Below are 10,693 nucleotides of genomic sequence, written 5' to 3'. Positions count from 1 at the left end.
AATAATTAATACATTGCATATTGTTATATTCTTAGTGGTTATTCATAGTACAAGATGCAGACATGATATCCTGTCCAAATAGTATTAGTACAAATCTTTCTTCTCAATGAATTAAGTGAAAGTAGCTGTATATCTATCTTAACTATTTTGTATATATAGATACAAAATGGTCCTTCCTTTGAATCCCCTTTTTTTGTTTCGTTTTCTTAGAAATGGGTATTCTATTGCCATTTAAATACTGTAGGTGTGTGAATTAAGCAAAATAATCTAATATAGTCCAGTAGTCCATAATAGTGCTGGGTTATCCATACAATCGGCTATGTCAGAAGTTGTTGACTTGAGCCTTTTACAGATGAGCACATTAATATGGCTTTACTTTTTATACCTCTTTTTTATACTTTTCTGCTGGCTAAAAGAAAAGCAAGAAAAAGCAGGACCTCTATAACAGGAAAGGCAACTTTTGTATCTGATAAGGTCAGTCAAGTCCCCTCAGGATTTATCTGGTAACCCTGTACCACACTTTGCAGACTCTTTGTCAGTGTCAGCCATGTGGATGAGTCATGACCCTTGCTTGAACAGTTTGCTCTCTGTAAAAGCCTGATACAATGTTTTCTCTCCATGTGATTCTCCTTAGGCACACTCTACATCATTGATCACTTTCTTCTGTGGCCCCATAATCTCTTTGATCAGAAAATTTGGGACACAATTGAGTTATATGATGTTACAGTACAGGTTCTTCTATGTCCTGAGTTTTCACTGAACTTGAAAGGCTAGGGCCAAAATGTGGATTATCCTTACAATCCTTTTTTTCCTCTAATTTATGGTCTGCAAATGTAGGTCATTAACCCTCCAGAAGAGAAGCTTATTATTACCCTAAAACATATGCAGTTGGGTTTAACCTCACTATCAGTCTGAATATCAAACATCTTAGGCATAAAATGGAACAATTATTTTTCCATCAACTATTGACTTAAAATTTAAGTCTCTACAGAATATGGAGAAAAAATTAAAAAAATAAAAATATTTTAACAATGACAATAAACAATTACATATTTTTACACAGAAATTTAGAAATCTAACCATATACAGCATTGTAGCAAGACAGTCCTGTGACATTTTCTTTTCTTGTCTCCTTTTTTTTCACTTATTACCCCGTTTTTAAAAAAAAAACCCAAACATTTACTTGAGAGACAGTATGGCAATAATTGGTATGTCATGGCAGGGAGTACATATTTAGAAGACCAGAATGACAGGTACTCCAAGCGTGACCCTACTACTACACCGTGCTATCTTCAGTGCAGTTGCTTAGTTCACAGGTATCAGCATATATAGTTAGTCAGGGTGAGAATCCCATCCATTAACTGCTAGTTTCAAAAACCTGCTGATGTTGCTCAGGATCATTGCCATCCATCTTGTGCATAGAGATGTATGGCTTTGCCCCTGTCATGTTTCCCAGATTTTCTCCTTGCCCTCTCCTTGTTGTCCAATCCTCAAGATCTCGCTTTCTTTTTTTGTGTTATGCCTTTCTATTTGTATTTCTTCTTTTGAGTTCTTATACTAGGAAGATTATATGATATTTACACATGTGGGTCTGGTTTATTTAACTTATGAGTATATCTTCAAGTGGCATCCACTTAAATATAAAAGCTTCAAGTTTATCCTTCCTTATAGCTGAGTAATACTTCATTGTATAAAAATACCCTATCCTTTTCATCCATTCCTCAGGTGAGACAATTAAAAGGAAAGAGAGAACTTGAGGATTAGACAATGAAGAGAGGGCAAGGAGAAAAGCTGGGAAACATGACAAGGGAAAAGCCATACATTTATATGCATACGATAGGTAAAGCAATGATCCTGAGAATCTTCAGCAGGTTTTTGAAACTAGCAATTAATTGGTAGGATTCTCACCCTAACTGACTATACATGCTCATAACTGTGAACTAAGCAACTGTACTGAAGATAGCAATGTGTAATAGTAGGGTCACGCATTAAATGCCTGTTATTCTGGTCTTCTAAATACGTACTGCTTTTCATGACATACCAATTACTGCCATCCTGACTCTCAAGTAAATGTTTGTTTTTAAAAAAGAGTAATAAATTAAAACATGAGACAAGAAAAAAAATGTCACAGGACTGCCTTGCTAAAATGCTGTATATTGTTAGATTTCTAAACTTCTGTGTAAAAATATGTAATTGTTTATTCATATTTTAAAATTTTTTTAATTTTATTTTTTTTCATATTCTGTAGGAACTCAAAGTTTAACATATCAATACTTGATGGAAAATAACCTTCCATATTATATCTAAGATGTTTGATATTCAGACAGATAGTGAGGTTAAGCTCAACTGCCTATGTTATAGGGTAATAATAATAAGCTTCTCTTCTAGAGGGTTAACAACCTAAGTTTGCAGACCAAAATTTAAAGAAAAAGGAGGGCTGTAAGAACTTCCAACATTTTGGTCCTAACCTTTCAAGGTCAGTGAAGACTCAGGACATAGAAGAACCTGTACTGTAACATCATGTAACTCAGTTGTGTCCCAAATTTTCTGATGAAGGAAATTATGGGGCCACAGAGGAATGTGATCGATGATGTAGAGTGTGCCTAAGGAGAGTCACATGGAGAGAAAGCATTCTATCAGGCTTTTACAGAGAGCAAGCTGTTCAAACAAGGTTCATGAATCATCCACATGACTGACACTGACAAAGAATCTGCAAACTGTGGTACAGGGTTACCGGATAAATCCTGAGGGGACTTGACTGACCTTATCAGATACAAAAGTTACATTTCTTGTTATAGAGGTCTTGATTTTATCTTGGTCTTAACCATCCAGCATAAAAGTATAAAAAAGAGGTATAAAAAGCAAAGTCATATTAATGTGCTGAGCTGTAGAAGGCTCAAGTCAACAACTTCTGACATTGCCAGTCTTACAGAAAACTCACTACAATTATAGACTACTAGACTATATTGGAATATTTTGCTGAATTCACGCACATACAATATTTAAATAATGGAATGCCCTTCTCTGACAAAACTAACCGAAAAAGGGGATACAAATGAACGACCATTTTCTATCTGTATACTCAAGTAGTTAGGATAGATATATAGCTGAATTCTCTTAATTCAGTGAATAGAGATTTGTTCTAATAGTGTTTTTGGACAAGATATCATGTCTGCATGTTGTACAATGTATAACCACTAAAACAACAATATGCAATTTACTGATTATTGAAACTCCGCTAGTAATTGGTTTTGAAACTGTCTCATTGCTAGTTTTTTTCTCAACAAAATTATTTTTTAAAAATTAAAATTTAAATGCCAAAGGTACAGCGTTACACTTTCTGGGTTCAACAACAAGTAGCCAAGAAATAATAGAAGGAAAAAAAAGAGAGAAATTTTGTTATGTATCGCAATGTTGACAAAAGTTGAAAGCATAAACATTCTAAGTGAAGTAAGGCAGGTAGAAAAGCACAAGCACTATCTCATTTTGTTCAAATGAGGTATGACAATAGGCAAAGTTGTAGAAAAATGAAACGGAAGGATCATGGAAAAGGGGCTATGGGCAGAGGAGAATACTGAGTCATTGTTCAATGGGTGCAAAGATTCTGTTTTTCAAGATGAAGAGTTCTGTGCATACAAGACAGTGATGGCCGCCTCACAGCGTGAAGGTGTATAATGCCAGTAAACTGCACACCCAAAACGGTTAAAACCTTAAAGCTTAGGGGGCATATAGTTCCCCACAATTGATACATAATTCATGAATTTAATAAGCCACAATTTAGATTTTGACCAATTCTGCCTCAAGAAAAACCTCAGGAATTTTATTAATAAATGGATTCATTAATTTCACATTCATTAAGTCTTTCTATTACTAGATTCTCCTAATGAAAAATATTTCATAAATAAGACAAAATTACTGTCCCCTGAGATCTCACATTCTGAAGGGGACCACATAAAGCAGCAGCTGTCACATGTGAAAGTTGAAGACTGCAGTTCATACACTACTCCAGAAGTATCCATGTCTACGATAATCTATTTCAGTAATGGAAGATCAGTGGAATCCTGACTATGTAAGTTCATTTTAGTAACCATTGTGTTGGCATACAATTTATATGTAGCCCAATTTATTCATTAAAAGTACAACTCAGTTTGTTTAAATGAGATTACAAAGTTGTATAACTATCATGATTATCAGTCTGAGATAAATTCCACCCCCAAAAGAAACATCCTACTCAGTGGCTATAGCTCTCCATTTGTTCCAGTTCCCACCTGCATTCCTGCCACTCCCTCAGTTGACCTGGAATGCCCTTTCTCGTTCTGCTTCCTGTTTCTATTGATATGTTTATGCTAGACATTTTATGATAGAAATTATATAGTGTGGGGCTTTTTATGACTGGTTTCTCTCATTTCTCATCTTTTGTGTTCACTGACATTTTAACACATATAGATGTCTTTTTAATTTTATTGCAAATTATATCCCTTTTATGGATAGACTTTATATTGTTTATGTATTCTATTCAATAATTGGTGGAGATCTGTGACATTTGCATTTCCTGTCTATTAAATATATTAGTATAAATACTCTTGTACAAGTTTGTGTTTGCACATGTTGATGTGTATACCTGGTTTTAATTCTGTTGTGTTTCCAGTTCTTGTATTTAACAGTGGTAACATTTCAATTTTTGAGGAATTTCCAGTTGTTTTCTTGAGTAGTCTAATCATTTTATATTCCCAAAATCAAATGTGTGGATTCACATTTTCCCTATCTTTGATAATAATAATTATCTAGTTTTTTATAGCAATCATTCCAGTGGGTATGAAGTGGTATGTTATCGTGGTTTTAGTCTACATTATCCCGAATGCCACCCCTGTGTAACTTACATGTAATACTTCAGCATTTATATTTTTGAAGATGTCTTAAATTAAAAAAAGATAAACAGCCTTAATAAATATATAGTTTCCACATGTATGTACATTTTGCTGCTTGCACGAAAGAGATGCATGATTAAAACTTTTAACTGCACAGGATAGCTTGGAGAATTGTACTACTGATTTCTATTAGTTCATTGAAAGGAACAGTTAGTGCAAAACTTTTACTTTTCTTCTTTTTAATTCTCTTTGACCAATTTTGCATATTTATAACCAGTAATCTGAACAAATAATATGAAGACAACAATGTGCAATATAACAGTCATTGTTGAATTTCTATCATCTTGTTTAGTGAAACTCTGTATTGTTTGTAACGTTTTTATTATATTATTTCTCTTTAAAATATAAATTGTCTTAAAAACCTCTTGACTAATGCTATATGTCATTAGAAAATTTTGCAAAGTGAGGATCTCATAACCTTTCAATGATAAAGAAACTAGGATTGTGGGGAAAATAGCAACAAGGGATTTCTGAGAAGTGGCTAGCCACCTGCAGGATTCTGGAAGGAAAACCAGGGAGCAACATGGTATGAAAGAATGTAGGTTTAAAACATAGCAGGCCAGATAGCTCAGCAGATTAAAGCACCTGCTTAGGCAGACTCAGAGACCAGAGTTCAGTTCCCTGCATGTCATGCTGGCCCTGACCCCGGGGCTCACTGGGAGGTGACTAAGACTAGGTGTGGTGGTGCACACCTATAATCCCAGCGCTTGGGAGGCTGAAAACAGGAGGATCACTAGGAGTCTGATCTATGTAGTGAGACCTTATAGACCCTGAACTAAACAAATTTAAAAAAATCAACAGAGGCATGGGTTTATCAACCTTTATGGATTTCAGATATTGTGCAGTTACTTGCATGTGCAGAATGCCCTAGGAGGAGCGACAAAATCCGAATCTGCACAGGGAAGCAAGAGCCACTGTGTGAGCTTCGCATGCTTTGCTCATCTTGGGTGCAAGGGGACCTACTGAGAATCTAGAGGCTTGGAATCACACTATTTGAATTTAAAAAATTAATCATCCACCCATCTATTTCAAAAATAATGAATGATGATTTGTCCCTCTATGATGGATGGGTGGGTGGATGGATAGATGGGTGGATGGTATGGATGGATGGATGATGTTTGGCCTATGATAAGCCTATATCTAGGAAAACCATTGTAAATTGAAAATACTGTTAGTAAAACTGCATGTCTAGTTTATCCAACATCAAGCAACACAATGTGCTGGGAGAGCTATTGTGTACTCTGGTGGGCATGCAGCTGACTTGGAGCTGTCGCTCAGCTAAACCAAAATTCAAAATATAGTTCCACTGAATGCATGTAACTTTCACACCAGAGTAAGACTGAAAAATCACAAGTTAAGGTATTATAACTTTTGCACATCTGTAGACATCTTTTCAGAGTAGGCTGTATTTGAAGACAGAAGTGTTCCATAGCACATACTTACTCCACAGATAAGGGGATTATTAAGCTGGAGCTTGTGGACCCTTGAGGTCTTATCAAGTGGCTATTGGCAATCTGTGTGCACCCTGATTTGTTTGTTACTACATTTCTCTGTGTCCCCACATGAGTGTTTTTCCCAGGGTAAAGGACTATAATTTTCTCTTCCCTCTCAGAGGAGTGCTCACCACTGATAAGGATACAAGAGCTTCATAAGCATTTATCGTATTAAGGAAAGAGGCTCCAAAGTTGGGTTAAGTATGAGAATAGTGGGCTATACTCTGTCATGCTCTTAGTCTTAGAAGATTTAAACAAATGAACAACTACAGCTGTACATATACTTTTAATTTACAGTACCTACCAATTAACAAGAGACTCAATTGAGACACACAGGGTGGATTTTCTGCCTGGAATTCGGACTTCAATATTGACTTTGTATAAGGTAATTAAGTCTAATAGGCTTAGATAGACCCATGGTGCTTTCCTTTTTGTAGAATTAACAAGCCTCAAAAATTGTCAAAGAGAATACGCTTAGTAGTTTGCTCCTTTCTGCTGGTTTTGGACACCTCGGAGGAAGCATCGTCAGTCTCTCTTCCAACTGCCATCATGTCTAAGTCAGATTCTCCTAAGGAGCCCAAACAGCTATGGAAGCTCTTCATTGGAGGGCTGAGCTTTGAAACAACTGAGGAGAGTCTGAGGAGCCATTTTGAGCAGTGGAAAACACTCCCATTAGATTTCGTGGCAATGAGAGACCCAAATACCAAGTGTTCCAGGGACTTTAGGTTTCTCACTTATGACACTATGAAGGGGGTGGATGCAGCTATGAATGCACCATCACACAAAGTGGATGGAGAAGTTGTGAAACCAAAGAGAGGTGTCTCAAAAGAAGATTCTCAAAGACCAGGTGCCAACTTAATGGTGAAGATCTTTGTTGGTGGCAGCAAAGAAGATACTGAAAAACATCAACTATGAGATTATTTTGAACAACATGGAAAAATCAAAGTGATTGAAATTATGACTGGCTGAGGCAGTGAAAAGAAGAAGGGTTTTACTTTTGTAACCTTTGATTACCATGATTCAGTGGATAAGATTATCATTCAAAAATACTGTACTATGAGCAATCACAACTGTGAAGTGAGGAAAGCCCTGTTGAAGTAGCAGATGGCTAGTGCTTCATTTAGCCAAAGAGGCCAAAGTGGTTCTGGAAATTTTGGTGGTGGTTGTGGAGGTGTTTTGGTGGCAATGACAGTTTCTGTCATGGAGGGAACTTCAGTGGTTGAGGTGGCTTTGGTGGTAGCCCTGGTTGGGGTGGATATGGTGGCAGCAAAGATGGCTACAATGGATTTGGTAATGATGGAAGCAATTATGGAGGTGGTGGAAGCTATAATGAATTTGGAAATTACAACAGTCAGTCTTCAAATTTTGGACCCATGAAGGGAGGAAACTTTGGAGGCAGAAGCTCTGGACCTTCCGGTGGTAGAGGCCAATATTTTACCAAACCATGAAATCAAGGTGGCTATGGTGGCTCCAGCAGCAGCAGTAACTGCGGCAGTGGCAGAAGGTTTTAAACACTTCCAGGAAACAAAGCTTAGCAGGAGAGGAGAGCCAGAGAAGTGACAGGGAAGCTACAGGTTACAACAGATTTGTGAACTCAGCTAAACATGGTGGCATCAAGGTCTAGCTGCTATGAATAAGACACATTTTAGACAATACTCATGTGTATGGGTAAAAAATCTCAAGGCCTATATTTGTGACTAATTGTATAACAGATTATTTTAGTTTCTGCTCTGTGCAAAGTGTGAAGCATTCCAACAAAGGGTTTTAATGTAGACCTTTTTTTGCACCCATGCTGTTGATTGCTAAATGCAATAGTCTGATCATGATGCTGAACAAATGTGTTTTTTAAGAAAATTGTCAAAGAACTTGGGTAGGATGGCTGTAAAGGGCCCTGAGACTCTGAAAAAGAAAAATAACCTTCTGAATCTAGAGGATTATGTTATGCAAGAGAAAATAGTATAAGCCACAAATAATATTTAGCAAAAGAGGGGGAACCACAGAGATGATGCTTTTTTTCCTGATAATTCTGTGGATTAGATTATCATTCTGTGGATTAGAGTAAAACAAAGAAAAAGACAGCATCCACGAAGTTGTTCTCATATAAAAATATTCCCTAGTATTACAATTATAGAAGATACTTTTATCTGCAATTCTTCTTTTTTAGACCAGGCATAAAGAGGAGAGATAGATAGTAGTTTCTAGAATGAAGAGCCCAAGGGGTATTTCTTTGTTTAAGACAGAGCCATTACCTTTCACTGCATAGCAAAGTAACTCAAGGTTAATAGAAATATTTGTGAAATACTTATTTTAGCATGTAGCGCCCAAGCCTTGATCCGATGTGCGCGTGATGCACACAGGCAACTGAGCTTTGCTAGGAATGGCTGCTATTTTTAGCATTGCTTAAAATCTGATATTTCCATCCAAACAAGCTTTCATCCATTGTGGTACCCAAGTTCTATGCAAGAGTTCTGCTAACATCACCTGGAGCTCTTGTAAGCAATGCTCAAATCAACAGATCTTTTGTAGTTCTCCTTAATGGAGTCTAGATGATGAATTTACATCTATATATCAGAAACATTGTCTTCTGCCCTACATTACTAATGTCAGAAAATTACCACTATATAATTCATCAAAGTATGCTCATAGACTCACTCCTTTATTATCTTTTCTCTTGCAAACCGTATAATTCCCCTTCATTCCACATCAGGCGAGACCTTTAATCTTGCGTGACTGCATTCTGCAGGGCATTCAACATGAAAGCACCCGAGCAGGTGCCACATAGGCAACAAGAACTGGAGCAAAAAGAGACAAGGTGGCCCCTCGGTAGTGACTTCAAAATGGCTAGGGATAATGTGTTTTCTAAGCAATGACTGCCATCAAGGAAGTGCTTTTAAATGTTTTTTTTTTTTTGACAAAAATTAAGACCTCACTCATATTTACATATTTATGTTCTTCCAGACTTTCACACTACAGTACTGACCTATCTATCCTTAAAGAACATTTCTTCCTAGAAACAGCCTCAGTATTCATCCTTTAATTCTTTATCTTCTTTAGCAACAGAGCTTAGTGCAATTTAAGATCTTACGGTATGGTGAGGGTGATTTTCAGTGTTATAACGTAAGGCTTAGACAATATTATATTATTCATCATCATGAGACTTTAATCTATCCAAAGCTTTTTCTTCTTTATTATTTATGTATGTATTTGGTACAGAGCCTTGCCACACAGCTTGGACTGGTAGTGATCCTCCTGTCTCAGCCTCCCAAGCACTGGGATTACAGGCATGCACCACCATCCCCAGTTTTGGTGGCTGGCTCTGCACAGGGCCAACACAGCGTGTGGTAGTGGGGATTGATTCTGAGTCCTTGCTCTTGTCAGGTAGATGCTTAGACTGCTGAGCTATCTCCCAGGCCCTCAGTGCTTATTCTATTCTTTTAGAAGTTGTTCAAATGGTATATGGTAGGAAGTTGTGCTGAAATAGAGCCTTTTTTTACAAGCAAACTTACAAGCAGGTAGTATGTTAAGAAGGTTGAATTAATCCTGAAGCATACATTAGAAGGAAAAGATAAACATTTTAGATGCAACAAAAACATCTGGATTTAAAATTCTAGCAAAGATACCAAGGACAGGTTAGATCCATCAAGAGACATTAATGTGGCATATGAGTCTTGCATGAAATGAAAATATCATGGGGTTATTTATGTCTTCTTCAGAACTAGACTCAAGAAGAACAGAGACTTCCTGACATAGCACAGCACACTTACCTTCAAGTTTAATAAATAATGAAATAAGTTGTCTGAGTAATATTAAGTAAGAGACAAATATAGTAACAGACTGTCATATATTTATATGTTTAACATACACTAAATATAATTACAAAATTAGTAATATATATATACAATATTATATATATACAATATTATATATATATATATATATATATATATATATATACATATACACAATAAGAAGTGGAGAGCTAAGGATAGTTTAGAGATGCCTATAAGTTTTAATTTCCTAAGTATAAACTAAATCCAATTTAGGCTGTGGCCTGTGATTATACAGTGCACTAAGCTTGTCTACTAAGCATTGCTAAAATGAAAGTATGATAGAGAGACTTTCTAGAATTTCCTTCCTCATAAAAAAATTGTTGACAGTTGGCCTGAAGAGATTTATTTTGTTTTGTTTTCAAATTTTGATGCTGTGTAGTTTGAGTTTACAGACTGATTTCTAATTGATAAAGTTGTTTATATTTATCATGTACAACCTAGT

At 36.3% G+C, this 10,693-nt stretch overlaps 1 pseudogene; it reads left to right on the top strand.

Moving 5' to 3' along the window:
• The first annotated feature begins 6,970 nt into the window (after window positions 1-6,970).
• Window positions 6,971-7,932, top strand: LOC101582226 (annotated as a pseudogene).
• Window positions 7,933-10,693: the final 2,761 nt, after the last annotated feature.

The sequence above is a fragment of the Octodon degus genome, unplaced genomic scaffold (assembly GCF_000260255.1).
Source record: "Octodon degus isolate 3935 unplaced genomic scaffold, OctDeg1.0 scaffold00002, whole genome shotgun sequence".
In the NCBI taxonomy this organism is placed as follows: domain Eukaryota; kingdom Metazoa; phylum Chordata; class Mammalia; order Rodentia; family Octodontidae; genus Octodon; species Octodon degus.
Note: the sequence above shows the minus strand (reverse complement) of the source record. Positions and strands in the feature narration are given on the sequence as shown.